General features: G+C 37.5%; 1 pseudogene; it reads right to left on the bottom strand.

Moving 5' to 3' along the window:
• Positions 1–401: 401 nt before the first annotated feature.
• Positions 402–4,602, bottom strand: LOC123942197 (annotated as a pseudogene).
• Positions 4,603–6,986: the final 2,384 nt, after the last annotated feature.

Below are 6,986 nucleotides of genomic sequence, written 5' to 3' on the forward strand. Positions count from 1 at the left end.
AGAGAGCCCAATGTGGGGCTCCATCCCAGGACCCTGAGATCATGACCTGAGCCGAAGGCAGAAGCTCAACCCACTGAGCCACCCAGGCGCCCCTAATAACAGTTTTAGAGGTGTTGAATGCTCAATTTTTTTTTTTTAACTGAAGGTATTTTTATTTTACAGGATAACCTCCCTGGTTATCCTCTTAAAACACTGGGGATATTATTTTACTAACTCTTAGCATTTTTTTTTAATATTGGTCTTTATTTACATATTGTATATCTCGAATAAGGCTGGGGGAAAAAGTTTCAACAGGAAGTCAGTAAATTCTTATAGATCTGCCTGTTGCTAGAACTTGGGGAGAGGGAGTTGTGGAGTCCTTGGAGATTGGAGTCTTGATGGCAGAGCTTCAAATGTTCAAATCACTTGCCCAGGAAGTGCCACACTTCCTCTTCTTCTTTACTTCCCTTATTTGGTAATGATGACACCAGTTCAACTATTGATCTTGCTTCCTCTTGAGTGCAGTGGAAAGGGCTGTCACATACCTGCACATTTATGCAATTTATAGCCCCTCCATCACATTTCTTCATAAGCAATGTTTTCCAACATTCATGAGTAGATTTAATAACTTCAAGAGCAAAAGCCTTGTTTTTGAATTCTCCATTAAAAGCAAACTGGTTTTCAGGTTTTCCTTCTGGCACCTTATAAAATCTAAACCAATTAAGCATAGCTTCCAAGTAACCTGGTTTGTATTTCTTAACATCATGAAACTTTGAGGCTTCGAGATCATTCACATTGATAGCAATTATTTTCCAATCTGTTTCACCCTGATCAATAAGAGCCAAAATTCCAAGGATCTTCACATGAATAACCTCTCCACAGGAAAGAACCTTCGAACCTATTTCACAAACATCAATAGGATCATTATCTCCACAGCAGTCTGTACTCTTATCTTTTCGATGGGGATCTTCCCAAGTCTGTGGGAGGGCACCATAATTCCAGATATAACCCTTGTGAGGAAAGATATTTGCCACATAGCGTAGCTTGCCATTCTTTATATCTTGTTTAATGGGATTCAATGGCTCCTTTGTGGCAATCTCCATTTTAGCATTTGTCCACCGAGGTACTTCTACAACCATATTAAACAAATTCTTATATTCATCATTTCGTGCTCTCTTTGTAGGAATGCCATTTTCCTCCGTTGAGTCCACCTTGAGAGGAATATCATGAAAGGGGGAAATGTAGTGACCAGCTACATTCTTGAAGAAGAGGCGGTAATCGGGGGAGTAGAGCTGGCTGCGCTCCTCTGTGCCGTAGAAGGCCTGGGCCATGGCTCAGTGTGGTCGAGGCCCTTCACTCTTTCCCCGGAACAAGCAGGCGGTGGCGGGGGTCCCGCGCGCCAGCCCCAGCCGGTGCGCCTCTTAGCATCTTTGGTTGCTGTTAAGGGGCAAGCGGTTAGGCTTATATTCCTTCATATGAGCTCATTGTATGCTTATGGATATGAGTCCTTTATCAGTTAGCAAACATCTTTATATTCCTTTGGATATAATTTTCCATTTCTTTCTCCTGTTGTGTTTCAGATTCTCTCTTTGCCTTAGGTATTCTACATTTTCATTATTATGTATCAATATGCCTATTTCTTTTTTTAATTCAAATTTTGTTGAAATAATTGTAGATTCACATGCAGTTGTAAGAAATAATACAGAGGTCTCATGTATGCTTTCCCTAGATCTCCCCAATGTTAAAATTTTGTGAAACTGTAATATATATCGAAACCAGGAGATTAACACCTAGTTCTCTGATCTTATTCAGATCTCTCCAGCTTTACTTGTACTTATTTGTGTATGTGTGTTTAGTTTTATACAATTTTATATCATATGCCAGTTTGTGTGTCCCTTACCCCAGTCTAGATAAAATATAGTTCCAATACCACAAGGTTTCTTCATGTTGACTTTTTATAACCACACCTATCTCCTTCTGCAGGGTCTGGAGGAATAAACTAGAAAAATCAATTCCTACCTGTGTTATTTTAGATCTTTTCAATATATGTTCTGTGTCTCTTAGTGCATCATTTGCATTTTCCATCTTTTTGCCCCTTCAAGCTGGATTTGTTCTAACCTATCCTCTAGCTCATTCTTTTTTTTTTTTTCAGCTATTTCTAGTTAGTCATTAAATCTTTCCACCAAGTTCTTAATTTTAGTTAGAGTTTTAGGATGAAAAGATTAATTTGATTTTTTAAAAAATCAGTATAATTTTTAAAATGATTTTCTGTGTCTTAAGCCGATTTTTTTTCAATTTTTAGCTTTTAAATATAAGTTGTCTTTAATATATCTTTAAATATTTGAATGCACTATGATCTCTTTCTGCTTTTTCCTAATCTATGGTATTTTCTTTTCTGATCATTATATTTGAAAACAATGAATTGCAGGAATAATTTGAGGCCTCAAAAGACAATTTTTATTTGTTTTTGCTGGGGTGGGAGGAGCACTACAAAAGTGTCATCAGCTGAGGCTACAGGTTCGAGTAAGGGCTTCTTTGCTTCTGGCTCACCCTTTCTCTGAGAGTATACCTCTTTGCAGACTCTGCAGTGGATAGGAAATGATTTTTGAAATCTGTCTTTTAGCCCCAGGAGGTTGCCAAAACCACAGCTCAGTTCCACAGCTATTTCTTTGAATAAACAAATACCCTCTAGGCAAAAGTAGCTTTCAGGTCTGAATTTTCAGTTTATCCTAGATTTTGGCCAGGTAAAGCTTCACTATTTTATTAAATCCTATATGCTTTTAGAAATTTTTGAAACCTTTTATCTGGCTTTTTTTTTAGTTATTATTTCAGGGTGATGAGGACCCACTAAATATCATTCTACACTTTCTGAAAGTTTGAGTCATTTAAATGTAGTATCAAGTTAGAAATTGCACACATGCGCACATGTACACACACACACACACACACACACACACACACACACCACATATTATGAAGGATTCCAAAGATGCACTTGTGAGAGTAGGAAAACTTGGGAGAATTTTATCACAGCTATCCATGCCATAATACTCTGTAAAATCAGCTGCACAACCATGGAGTCAGTGTTTTGTTATTTACTTCTGAGGTTTTAAAAAAAAAAAAAAGATGTACAGATTGCCAAACTCCTTGGCACATATACAGCTAAAACATAGAATGAAGCGTGGGGGGTAAAGGAGAGTAGACTTATTTTCCATATTAATCACATAAGTTCGTTTACTACTGAAAGTTTTTAAGGCAGTCGAATTTAAAATAATGTATCCGTTGGAATTTTGTTTGTTTTGTTTCCATTTGTTAGTTTTAAAAGCTACATTAGCTAGAAAGAAAGATGATATTGGTACTGTTACATTCAGTTTGTCTTCAATAGCCTTGTAAGTTCTGGGAAAGTCACTAAATACATCTATGAAGATTAGAGACTAAGAGGGGAATCCTGCACAAGAAAGCTCATGCCTTAATCTACAGTTAATTGAGGGCACATCTGTATGAGGCAGCAGCAACTACTAAAAGCAGTTAACTAAGTGCTTCTACACATGGCTCCTTGGTCAGCAGTTATGCCTTAAGCGAAGAGTTGCAGATTATAAACTCCTTGAAGTGGAGCACTATTCAGATAACACTAATGAGGAAAGAAAGATCTACATAGAATTGAGGGGAAAAGCCTCCAAGAGCATACACCTGGCATAGATGTTCCTATTTAAAATCCTGTAAAATAAAGTAGCAATAGTTGGTACTTCATAATGTTGACTGAACACAGTAAGAGATTTTCACATAAAAGAACTATAATCTAAATTAAGACAAAAGATCTAATTAAAAAAGAGACAAAAGATCATGTGGACTATCTGTAAATAAATCCCATTTTTAACATTGTCTTTAAGTGCATCCTACTTAACCTTAGTTAAAGTATCCTCAGACAACAAATTCCCTCAAAGATCAGGCTGTTCTTTTTCTCAAGATATTTTGTCTCTCCACCTAGAGCAATCTTACAAAGGTTAAGAATAGTAAAGATTTGTGAGCTGTCATAATCCTGCTCTTCATCTGTTTTTCCTACCAGAAATGCTTTAGTAATGTCAGAGGGTCTCAGCATTGAAAAAAAGAAGTTGTTAAGAAGTTGTATCAGGATTGACTTATTTAGAGTCAGATCTACTCTGGGATGTTCTCAGGTAACATAATGTCTCATACAAAACGAACTATTAGAAGTTTTCCAGGTTGGGATGCCTGGGTGGTGCAGTAATTTAAGCATCTGACTTTTGGTTTCAGCTCAGGTTGTGATCTCCAGGTTCTAGGAGTGAGCCCTGAGTAGACCTCTGAGCTCTAAGACAGAGTCTGCCTCAGATTCTCTCTCTCCCTTCCTTGCCCCTCCCGCTCATGCACACACACTCTCTCTGTCTCAAATAAATAAATCAAGCTTAAAAAAAAGTTTCTCAGGTGATCACATTATGAACATGAGTCTTCCCCACAGCACTTACTGAAAATAGTTTTTTAAAAATTATTTTCATTAAAAATTATGTAGATACAAAAAAGTGCAAATAAAATATATATAAAGTACAAAAAAATAGCAGTGCAACACTTCAACAAACACTTACCTACACCCTGGTTCCAGAAACCCATCTTTACTATCACTTCACACATTTTCTAAATGCTGCTTTCCAATCTCATCCCATCTCCCAGCCCTCCCCCTCTCTATTTGTATAATTCCTTTGCTTTTTAAAATTGTAACCAAGTATATTTATATATGTAAACAGTAAATTGTTCTTTTTGCATGGTTTAGTACTTTATATAAATGGAATTATCAAGTGTCTTCTTGAATTTGCCTTTTTTGCGCCTGAGGTTCATCCGTGTTGTATGTGGTTGTAGTTCACTCATTTTCTAGTTGTTTATTCCCTTATACGAATACTCCACAGTTTATTTTTTCCAGCCTGCTTGTGGGTTCAGTTTTTTGCTGTTAACAAACACTGGTTCTAATAACATTCTTACATATATTTCCTGGTATCCATGTGCATGTAGTTTTCAGGAATATAGACAAGGGTGGCATTTGTAGGTCATAGGATTGGTGTACCTTCAATTCAATTGGAAAATGTAAAATTTTAAAAAATTTTTTATTTATTTCTTATTTTTTTATAAACATATAATGTATTTTTATCCCCAGGGGTACAGGTCTGTGAATCACCAGGTTTACACATTTCACAGCACTCACCATAGCACATACCCTCCCCAATGTCCATAACCTCCCTCCCCCTCTCCCAACTCTCCCTCCTCCCAGCAACCCTCAGTTTGTTTTGTGAGATTAAGAGTCACTTATGGTTTGTCTCCCTCCCGATCCCATCTTCTTTCACTTATTCTTCTCCTATCCCCCTAACTCCCCATGTTGCATCTCCACGTCCTCATATCAGGGAGATCATATGATAGTTGTCTTTCTCTGATTGACTTATTTCACTTAAGCATGACACCCTCTGGTTCCATCCATGTCGTCGCAAATGGCAAGATTTCATTTCTTTTGATGGCTGCATAGTATTCCATTGTGTATATATACCACTTCTTCTTTATCCATTCATCTGTTCATGGACATCTAGGTTCTTTCCATAGTTTGGCTATTGTACACATTGCTGCTATAAACATTCGGGTGCACATGCCCCTTCGGGTCACTACGTTTGCATCTTTGGGGTAAATACCCAGTAGTGCAATTGCTGGGTCATAGGGTATTTCTATTTTCAACCTTTTGAGGAAACTACATGCTGTTTTCCAGAGTGGCTGCATCAGCTTGCATTCCCACCAACAGTGTAGGAGGGTTCCCCTTTCTCCACATCCTCGCCAGCATCTGTCATTTCCTGACTTGTGAATTTTAGCCATTTTGACTAGTGTGAGGTGATATCTCATTGTGATTTTGATTTGTAGTTCCCTGATGGCGAGTGATATGGAGCACTTTTTCGTGTGTCTGTTGGCCATTTGGATGTCTTCTTTGCAGAAATGTCTGTTCATGTCCTCTGCCCATTTCTTGGTTGGATTATTTGTTCTTTGGGTGTTGAGATTGCTAAGTTCCTTATAGATTTTGGACACTAGCCCTTTATGTGATATGTCATTTGCAAATATCTTCTCCCATTCTGTCAGTTGTCTTTTGGTTTTGTTAACTGTTTCCTTTGCTGTGCAAAAGCTTTTGATCTTGATGAAATCCCAATATTTCATTTTTGCCCTTGCTTCCCTTGCCTTTGCCTATGTTCCTAGGAAGATGTTGCTGCGGCTGAGGTCAAAGAGGTTGCTGCCTGTGTTCTCCTCAAGGATTTTAATGGATTCCTTTCTCACATAGAGGTCCTTCATCCATTTTGAGTCTATTTTCGTGTATGGTGTAAGGAAATGGTCCAATTTCATTTTTCTGCATGTGGCTGTCCAATTTTCCCAGCACCATTTATTGAAGAGGCTGTCTTTATTCCATTGGACATTCTTTCCTGCTTTGTTGAAGATTAGTTGACGATAGAGTTGAGGGTCTATTTCTGGGCTCTCTGTTCTGTTCCATTGATCTATGTGTCTGTTTTTGTGCCAGTACCATGCTATCTTGATGATGACAGCTTTGTAATAGAACTTGAAGTCCGGGATTGTGATGCCACCAACTTTGGCTTTCTTTTTCAATATTCCTTTGGCTATTCGAAGTCTTTTCTGGTTCCATATAAATTTTAGGATTATTTGTTCCATTTCTTTGAAAAGAATGGATGGTATTTTGATAGGGATTGCATTAAATGTGTAGATTGCTTTAGGTAGCATAGACATAGAAAATGTCAAATATTTTTGTAGTGTGTTCCAGTTTACATTTCCACCAAAAGTACATAGTGGTCTGTGGCTCCATGCACTAGGCAAAAATATTATGTTCCCATATTTAAAATTTTTTGCCAATGTAGTGGGTATGAATTAACTTCTTGTAATGGGCTTAACCATTCCTCTGAATTTTAATGAGATTGAACATCTTGTATATTTTTTGACTTTCTCTTTTTCTGAAGTGAAAT

Source organism: Meles meles, chromosome 5, assembly GCF_922984935.1.
Source record: "Meles meles chromosome 5, mMelMel3.1 paternal haplotype, whole genome shotgun sequence".
In the NCBI taxonomy this organism is placed as follows: Eukaryota; Metazoa; Chordata; class Mammalia; order Carnivora; family Mustelidae; genus Meles; species Meles meles.